The sequence below is a fragment of the Pollicipes pollicipes genome, unplaced genomic scaffold (genome assembly GCF_011947565.3).
Source record: "Pollicipes pollicipes isolate AB1234 unplaced genomic scaffold, Ppol_2.1 Scaffold_3447;HRSCAF=4054_pilon_pilon_pilon, whole genome shotgun sequence".
Classification (NCBI taxonomy): Eukaryota; Metazoa; Arthropoda; class Thecostraca; order Pollicipedomorpha; family Pollicipedidae; genus Pollicipes; species Pollicipes pollicipes.
In genome coordinates, this window is record NW_023596297.1 from 2,201,865 (window position 1) to 2,212,197 (window position 10,333).

Below are 10,333 nucleotides of genomic sequence, written 5' to 3' on the forward strand. Positions count from 1 at the left end.
TTACAGGCGGGGTATACCGCGGTGCGATACTTACTAAAGGGGTCAGATAGGACACTGGCAAGTATGGCAGCACAGGGGCGATGAAGCTGACCCGATGCGGCGTCTGTCAAGTAACGTCAAGTAATGAAGAGCTTGGCTTCACTCGGAGGCTGATGTCGACAGACCTGAAGCGGACGGTCCTGAACGGCATGTGTTCATCCATTCGCAGCTCGGCTGTACTTTTTAATAGCAGTGCAGGGAGTTTCTTTCGCAGCAAAAAGAAACAACACGACTTTCCTTTGCTGACTCTATTTGCGACAAAATGACTAAAATTAAAAATCTACTGACGCCACCTCTGTAAGCGCTTGAATCTACTCGAACCGAGTCAAGCTGCGCTCATACCATACCCTCCGCGTCGTACCCGCCAGCGCACTCTCTATCCACTTCAGCACGTACCGGCCCACGGCAGATAACGCGCCTGTGATGAGGCGACTGGCCAGCTGCCGTTCCTTGCAAGTGTCTGCGGGGGTCCGCGTCGCCGCGCTCCCCGCTCGCACTGACGCGGCTGCCCCGTGTCTGTCCGCGCGTCGTTAAACATACACCCGGGGGACGCTGCCTCAGTAGTGTGCCTCGCTCTCTTCCTCCCTGCGCTTCTGCGCCTGGCGGTGTCAGGGGGCAGCTCCGGTGAGCTATGTCCCAACAGTGAGCTGTGTCCCAACAACTAACAACAACAACAACATCTGTCCGTCAGCTTTTGCTACTTCGTGCTCAAATACGTTATGGCGATGGACCGGAACACCACCAGCAAGGTCTGTAGCGGCGTCCGGGCCGACGCCCAGCTGGCGGTTCCAACAGCTCCGTCATCGACGACCTCGCTTTCTAACTGGTCATTGAGCTGAAGTAGGGCGGGCCTTGGACCGGACCGGAGCAGGCCGGTGAGAACGGCACCTGGCTCTGGGTCGACGGCACCCCACCGGACGACTCCACACACTGGGCCGCCGACCACCCAGCGAGCGTGGGCGCCTGCGCTGCCATGGACGACACGGGCACCTGGGGGAGCTGCAACTGCACCATTAACATGAGCCTGCCTCCTGCGTGCCAGTACCAGCCGAAGCCATAGAAGTTCGTCGCTATGATGACGCTATGCATTCGTCAGCGTGGGGCGCAGACTTGGCTTGGCTTTACCACTTACAGCGCAGTCGGTCTTCTAATGCTCGTTCATTCGTGTCGCAATCGATATTGAGGAATCAGGTTGATGTTCATGCGTTGGTGCTCTGTAGTCCATGAGAGCTCTTAATAGAAGTAATTCTACTCAGTTGCAAGTAGAGCTGATGCAACCGCGTCAGGCTCAAATCACGCCTGTCGTCGTTAGGTACTGCCGCCATCCTGCGCAGAACGCAGCGGTCTGGGGTCTAAGCGGCGCTTAGACCGGTAGGCTTATTTCCTCGCCTTCAGCCAACGTATATTGCATGGTTCCACGGCACGGTTCCTCTTCGTGCCCACGTTTTCATTATGGTGAAATAACCACCTTTCCCATTAATATTTCGTGTAAGGACCAGGGTCGTAGCACTTATCGTGTGGTCCTGTGCATTTGTTGCATGTCATGAGGCCATTTCATGGTCTGGCTTGGCAAGGTTAACGCAATGCGGTTGGTCATAATCAACTGTGCCACTTGCGTTGCAGTGTCAAGCGTCATGGCTTGGGCGAAATATTGTATTTGGCGAGCGTTCTGGCAACGCCCTACGATCGGTGTCGCGTGCAATGAAAATGAGAATAACAGTATTTGATAAATCTCGATACATGCAAAAAGGATGCACGGGGCATACAACAGGCAGGTAACATGGATGAATCATATCAAAGTTTTGTTAAGTATTACATCCAATGCCGCGGTATTACATCCCAACTTCCTCCTCAGTTCTGGTTAACCAAGACGAAAGGCCCACAAAGCTGGTCGGTTATTTTGATCACAGCCATTTCAGCCAATCATGATCATTTTAGGGCTATGGGATGAGGTAGAATGGATACGGTAGGGCAGGACTACATGCACCTCGGGGCCCCCATCCGCCGAGACGAAGCCTGCACAAGGACCCCTCTGCGGGGTGTGTGCATGGGGCCCCCACCAGGGGGCACTTCGGCCCACTCGTGGCTGGCACATACAGTCTGCCTGTACAAACGGGCGTCGCGAGAAAGAGGATAAAGCGAGAAAGAGGATACAGGGGTAAATGTCCACAAAGTAATTTTTGGTTTGATTTTTAACACGTGACTTACGGTTCTCATAGTTCCTAACGCCCCGCTTATCAGATTATATTTATATGTCAGCGAAAACAACATGAGGTTAGCAGTTGTGGTATGCGCACTTACTAAGCTATTAACAAAATCGGATTAATTAAACTCACGAGGTACGCGCGGTTATATATAAACAGACGTCATGTTTATCGACAATGCATTCACTTTGTGTTTAGCCTCTGTCTAAATGTCTGTAATGGCCCGCAAAAGTACCATTGGCCTGTATATGGACTATTTCCCTTTGAACAGTAAGGACCCCGTCCAAACTGGGTGGCGTTGGGGGTGTGGCAATGGCGGCGTGTGGATGTTGCACTTGACCAGATTGGTTCATCTTTTGTTCGCTCTACCGTCTTTTTTGTTTCATGTGATCGCACGCCGAAAGAGCCTCACTTGAACAATGACAGCGTTTGAAAATTGAGTAACTCGACCGCGCTGACCGGCAGCAAACGTTGATCGAAGGTGCACGCAGTTTTCGGCAACTTAAAGCGCGGACCCTTGCGAACTGCGTTGTCTGAATTGTGAGGCATTGACGTAAGGCCTGTTTGGTCGGGCGGGCTCTTCCTCAGGCATTGAGACGTCACCACGATTCCATCCCCGGCATTCGAATCCACGTTGATTTTATAAAACGTGAAATCGTCAAATCCTAAGAACCTGAATCAAATGGACAGAAGCTGAGCTCGAATCCCGACGTCCCGGCGGCGGGGACGCGAACAGCCGTCTCGTCGAGCGTGCGAGCAGGTGCGTGCCGACGGGCGCGAGTCCCTGCCCGCAGACGACCGGCCCGCCCGTTTTGGGGGCGTTTTTGGGTTTTTTGCCAGATATCAGCAGCCAACGGTTATGAAGGCGTGTAAGTAGTAGCACGGTCTAGCTTAATGTTCCTGCTATGAGTCATTCATGGATCTCGAAACTGCCCGACCAATCGGCGTGTTAGATCTTAAATTGGACACGAACGTTATCGCCCTTAGCGAAACTTATCTCGAATGTAAGGTGAACACTTCAGCCAAAAGCATTGCGTCATGAGCAGTGCAGCTCTGGCGTATATTTCTGTATATGGTGACGAATATCCACGCTAATTGGGAATTTTCAAAGCCATGAAAAATTACAAATTTGTTGGTCACATCGACCCAAATTACCGACTTTGACCACACTCTTTGGCAGTCATTTTTAAGCAATTGAAGTCCTGAAATAATGCGCGTAGTTTAAGTCGTTTGCCCTTCACTTGCTAAATTCTTACGAACGGTAGAGTTTCTAATGCGTTGGCCAAACCTTTTGGTACTGAACACCTAAGGTGCCTTGACTATGGTCACGACCTACATTAGCCTCACTTTTGAAGCCGAGCACCCGTGATAGCAGCATACAAGTGGTGCATATTCTATTGTTTTCGCTCGTCCTACTCAGCACGATGCGTCCTACTGGTATGCGTGGGAATGGCGCCAAAATACAGCGAAAATACAGTAGCATCGATCCTTGTCCTGCGGGAGCTTTTTCGCCTTCGCTCGTCAAGGCGAGAACCTTAGCCCCCCCCCTCCACACACACACGCAGAAAATTTCAAAAGTAAAAAAAGCTTAGTCAGTCGGAAAACGGCATTGCAAACATCTCGTCAAACTGTAACTGCTAGGTGTGTCTGAGCATTGGTGAATGTGGTCTTTGATAGGTCAAACCAGACCATGTGTGTCAAACTAGTACCTTTTAAACCTCCTCCCGTTAGAACAGAGGGGGTAAAACGTCACCCTTAAATGGCTATAGATTTCCGTATATCTATGGCGGAACAAATCGTTTGCGCCTACTGAGCCACTAGTACTTTTCCTCTATGACGGGCATTGCTAAAGAGTGTCGTTTGTTTCAAAGGGATCTATCATCCATTGCCAAATTATCTGAAAAACGCTTCATCTGTGGTTCGGGATGAAGCTTCCGTGGGCATTGGGGAAACATCTTGAATGCATATATCGTTTTATTGGTTCTGCACGCTCGTCATGTCAGGCCTCATCTTCTGAGTTGTATGTTTTCCTTAGCGTCTGTCGAATATTTCGATTTTGCGGTTGGGCTTGACCTTGTGCGGGTGAAACTTGCGATTGTAGAGTTTTTATGCCGGTTGATCCTCCGTGGGATCGTTGGGACACGACACGCAAATCGATGCACGTCTTACGTTACGGAAGGGCATGATCTGCGAATAGCCTGATCTGGACGCAAAAGTCAAAGCTTGACCTAGTTTGTCTCGAGATGATATGACCTCGCAAAATCACCAGAATCGTAACGATTCATTTCAGAGTGATAGAAATGACATGAGAAGTTTCAAAATATGAATGGAGTGCATTTCTTGTGGAAAAATAAGCGACGTTTATCGCTTTTGCTCAAAATAAGACCAGTATGACCTCGCGAAAGAGGTCATCACATTGCTCAAAATCGTTCAGGATGTGTTTCGGAAACATCATAGAGGGCGTCTGGGCCTCTCCTCGGAGAGCAAAGGTTAAAAAGTCAAGTTAGTTCATGATCCTGCATTGATTAAGAGGTAATCAACGGCAGCTAATTTAAAAAGCAAGCTTCTTACCCACGGCTAAGCTCTATCGTGACGCGGAGACAATGGCCCAGCTCACAGCGAACACGTCGTCCCCGTTCCGGGCCAGCTGGCGTACGGGGCAACAACGCCAGGCGTCCCCTGGCGTTCAGAGTCACGTGCGGTGCGGGACGTCATGATAAGCGGAGCCACGTGCGGTTCGGGACGTCATGATAAGCGGGGCCAGGTGCGGTACAGGACGTCATGATAAGCGGAGCCACGTGCGGTGCAGGGGTGTCATGATAAGCGGAGCCACGTGCGGTTCGGGACGTCATGATAAGAGGAACCACGTGCGGTGCGAGACGTCATGATAAGCGAAGCCACGTGCGGTGCGGGACGTCATGACAAGCGAAGCCACGTGCGGCGCGGGACGTCATGATAAGCGGAGCCACGTGCGGTGCAGGGTGTCATGATAAGCGGAGCCACGTGCGGTGCAGGGTGTCATGGTAAGCGGAGCCACGTGCGGTGCAGGTGTGTCATGATAAGCGGAGCCACGTGCGGTGCAGGGGTGTCATGATAAGCGGAACCACGTGCGGTGTGAGGTGTCATGATAAGCGGAGCCGCTCGCCGCCGCAGCGAAGTGAGATCGCTGACTCACTGTCGGCTTATCGCCGTGAGCAGGATGCTGCTTGCAGACAGGTCCTTCACTATCACCTGTTAACGATTGGGCAGTTGGGGAACACCCCTCGGCTAAGTACCGTGCTTAATGAGGTCTGAGGCGATGCAGACTCTTCAGATGGATTATCCCTTTATTCTAACTCAACCACCGCGTTTTGAAGAGTCTTGGCGGGGGGGGGAGGGGCTTCCACCTCTGGAGTGGGCGTTTCTGTTTACGTCCACATGTCTAGTAGGTTTACTTTTCTGATTCTCTGATGTGTAAACGCAATGCAGGCATGCAAGCACAGATTACCAAACTGCTGTTTGTCGAGTTGTGTTATATTTTGAATATGGTTATGTTTGCATAATTTCTTGGCCTATATGACTTCTTATTTGATTGTTTATGTTTGTAGTACATCTAAAACTAATTAAAAAATAAAATGGTCTGATGCGTCCACTCTTATAAAATGTTTGCAACCACCGAACTCAATAATTGATATTTAAGGCCCTATACCATTTACACAGTCACTAAGCTACGCTTCTTAGCTACTTTTTCAGGAGGTATCGGCAATTTCAGCAACCTGTTTTGCAATTCATCCTGCTAGAAACGCTAACAGTAATATCTAATTCATCTCAGTGTCTTCTTAACCGAGCAACTGCTTTATGAATTCCTTATGCGAACTTAATCGGTTTCCTGACATTCTGGAAGAAAACGAGCACTCGTCAAGGATGCCGACTGTCACTATTGATTACTGATTCACGTGATGCAGAGGTTCATTAGCGTTCATAAGAAAACTGAAAGAAATAGAATAAGCGATCTAGCTGATCTTCCTTTTTTACTGAAAGTCTGTTGCAGTGAAGCATGATTTTTAGCGCATTAAGCCATTTTCAGTATTTTATGTTGCACTCTCATTATCACGGCATTTTATGGCATTTAAGACCACAAGTCAGTATTCACGGGAAAGCACAAAAGGGCAATCTGAAACCAAATGGAGTAATTAATGTCAAGCGACCTTAAAGGACGTTTCATCGGATAAGGTTCGTATACTTAAAAATGGTCCAATATGCTTAAAAGGCCCATTAGTCTTATCTTCTCTGCCGCCAGATCGCTTTAATTGTCCTCCTTACGTTTAATTCTGGTCTTTCCAATTGTTTGCCCAGTCGCACATTCTGACTCCTTCAAACTGAGGCAATCACTCTGTGTTTCGCCCCCAACGCCCGTCTGAATATCTCGGCACGTTTGTGAGAACTCATTGTCCAATCTAATCCGCATAGCAAACACCTTGGATTTCACGGAAAAATCTGACATGAGAAATATTTAAAGCATGCACCCAAAGCCCATCGAAAAGGTAAAATGAGTGCGTCAGACGGTCTCTTCATCAACAACCGTTCGAACATAGCGAATAAGCAATACTGCTCGAACATAATCGGCTCGGGTATCCCCTCAGCTCTTCAAGCATCAGTCCTAGACGTCACAGCCTGGCACAAACGCCGCTCAACAAGTGAAGGGGGCCGTGCGGCTCGAGAGGGCCGAGACCCGGCGATATCCTATCCGTCGGGAGACCCTCGCGCTCTGCTGTCGGTGCCCGTCCGAGACCCGGCGATGTCCTATCCGTCGGGGACCCTCGCGCTCTGCTGTCGGTGCCCGTCCGAGACCCGGCGATGTCCTATCCGTCGGGGACCCTCGCGCTCTGCTGTCGGTGCCCGTCCGAGACCCGGTAATGTCCTATCCGTCGGGGACCCTCGCGCTCTGCTGTCGGTGCCCGTCCGACACCCGGCGATGTCCTATCCGTCGGGGACCCTCGCGGTCTGCTGTCGGTGCCCGTCCGAGACCCAGCGATGTCCTACCCGTCGGGAGACCCTCGCGCTCTGCTGTCGGTGCCCGTCCGACACCCGGCTGATGTCCTATCCGTCGGGAGACCCTCGCGGTCTGCTGTCGGTGCCCGTCCGAGACCCGGCGATGTCCTATCCGTCGGGAGACCCTCGCGGTCTGCTGTCGGTGCCCGTCGTGTGACCTCTGACCGCCTCACCCGGGCAGCGTGAGCCGCCGCGGTGCACACACACTCACGGGCCTGCGCAGGTATGTGGCCGTGGGTTGGGTGGGGTGAGGTGGGGTGGGGGGTTGGGAGGGGGGACGGCAGGCGAGCGACACTATATGGATGCAGAAACGCAGGTACTGGTCCATCTCACGTTTTCCAGCCTGATACTGACTGTCCACAGGAACTTCTTAAGCAAAGCTGACTTCGCAAGGGCAATTTATCTAGAAGTTCCATAAACCCCCCATACTATACTGCTCTGAGGATCTGGCATGCCAGCTGTCTCCCTGCTGTCACCACACGCCCATCGCACAGCTCACGTCCTTCAGCGTGTGTCCGTCACGCCGTGCACGAGCACGTCGAACGTTTGCTAGGCTTCTGTCGGCTCCAGTGCTCGATGTGAGCTGTTACCACTCTTCCGTGTCACTTCATGGAAATGTAATGAAAGTATCCCGGTTTTATTTCGCAGCGGGTGAGAGCCTTGTCGACCAGAGCGATTATCTGCCATGAAAGACCCGAGATGCGACCTGAAGGACAGATCATTTGATTTGATGATGTGGCGCATAAGAGGATTTTATGTAGCTCTTGGGCCGATGCGAAAACCTTCTGACAAGCAAGCAGCCGTAAGCCTACAGCTCATTCGCGTCAGATATACATTGATTGTTTATCTGCGGCGGACGCAGAATAAGCAAGAGTAATTTTGCGACGTATCTCATGCCCGGGCGATCTGTTATCGATAATCATACGAAACAATACCAGCGATTGCGATGCTCACCATTGTCCGCGCTGCTGGCCATGAAGTGTAACATTGCCAATCACATTTATTTATATCGAGCGGATAGCGGCATGAATCGATAGCATTGGCTTCACTTTACGGCAGGAACAGCATCGCAACATTGTATAAATATTGCCAGATATTGATACAATGTTACATCCCGCTGATGAATATATGGTGGTGCAGCTATATAATATGCCATGCGATAAAAGTACACTATACGGAATGATCGCCACCAGGTACCAGCATCGGGCGTGGAATAATTGCCAGGGTCATGGTCGTACTCTGGTGTGTTATGATTTGCACAGCGTTTCGGCCTGCTATTTATCCCGCTGGCGTCAGGTGTTACTGAGTTCCGAGAGCGCGTGCATCGTGCTTGGCTTTTCACCAGGTACACGTCTCCCTGTGCATTCAACCCGGATTTTCTCCTTGGAACTGCTGGAATTCGAATTGAGTTTTTCTAAGTACGAAGTACTGCGTTCCATCACCAAGCTAACCGAGAAGGACCTTCCCCTTGAAAGTTTCTTGGGTTGTGTATTTACTGGATTGTGTGTTTCCTGGATTGGGTGTTTCCTGGGTTGTGTTTCCTGGGTTGTGTGTTTCCTGGGTTATGTTTCCTGGGTTGTGTGTTTCCTGGGTTGCGTGTCTCCTGGGTTGTGTGTTTCCTGGGTTGTGTGTTTCCTGGGTTGTGTGTTTCCTGGGTTGTGTGTTTCCTGGGTTGTGTGTTTCCTGGGTTGCGTGTCTCCTGGGTTGTGTGTTTCCTGGGTTGTGTGTTTCCTGGGTTGTGTGTCTCCTGGGTTGTGTGTTTCCTGGGTTGTGTGTCTCCTGGGTTGTGTGCTTCCTGGGTTGTGACGCGTGCACGTCAAGCCCAACGCCATACAGTCCATCTCAGAACTCATTAACATCTGGCCACGGCTGGAAGATTAAGCGGATAGGTCGTTGCGTTCATATAAGCACACCAGGCGAGGACGGCAGTTCGAACATTTTTTAATTCTCATGGCTTAAATCACGGCGAGGTTAGAGACCGGCATTTCGGACATTTATTTTTTCATTGCCTGAGAAACTTAAACTACACCAAGCACCGACGAAGGAGCAGTGTCAGAACTTGGTATACTTAAATGCATGACAGAAGAAAATCGGAGAATGTTTCAAGGACACGAGTTGGATAGAACATCGCGCTATCATTAGAAGGTGCGACACGCTGCAGAGGTATGTAACAAATTGAGATCACTGGGAGATACAGGCCATAGGCCGTGCAAAGAAATACAACCATGGTCTTGCAAGCGGTCGTGGCAGCCCGTCGTTGAAATGAGGCCATTTGTCTTGGACGTTAGACTAATGGACCATATCAAATGACCTTGTCCCGCCTTCTGTTCTGGAATCCGAGCGGCCAGTCTACGTATAATGAAGCGTAATTACTTTTTATGCTCTTGTCCAGTCACTTAATACTTGACTCATAATCGGGGGAAGTTTCACGTTACAACTGATGGAATCTTAGGGTCAGTGACTTGAAAAAGAAGACGTTGTCAGCGCCCACGATCGAATGGCTATTCAGACAAGTGCACCGGAATCGATGGCAGTTACAGGGAAACAGAGGCTTGTCCACATACAGGCGTTTTTCGCTTGGGAAACCATTTTTGTCCACGAAATTTTTCAGAACACCTGAATGACGCACCCGTAGTTGTCTCTTTGTCGTCATGTATAAATAATAGAGCCGCCGATCCATCGGCCGGCGGTCCACGTCTGAAAGCGAGCTTGCGCCAGCTGAGCCGCCCCACAACCGTCACACCGGAGCCGACGTCAAGCTTGGTCCCCGGCATGGTCGGTCCGCCAGCCTGGCCCCTGGCGTGGTCGGTCCGCCAGCCTGGCCTCTGACGTGGTCGGTCCGCCAGCCTGGCCCCCGGCGTGGTCGGTCCGCCAGCCTGACCCCCTCGCGTGGTCGATCCGCCAGCCTGGTCCTCCTGGTCAATCGGATCACCAGCCTGGTACCCCTGGTCAGTCGGTCCGCCAGCCTGACCCCCGGCGTGGTCGGTCCGCCAGCCCGGCCCCTGGCGTGGTCGGCCCGCCAGCCTGGTCCTCCTGGTCAATCGGATCACCAGCCTGGC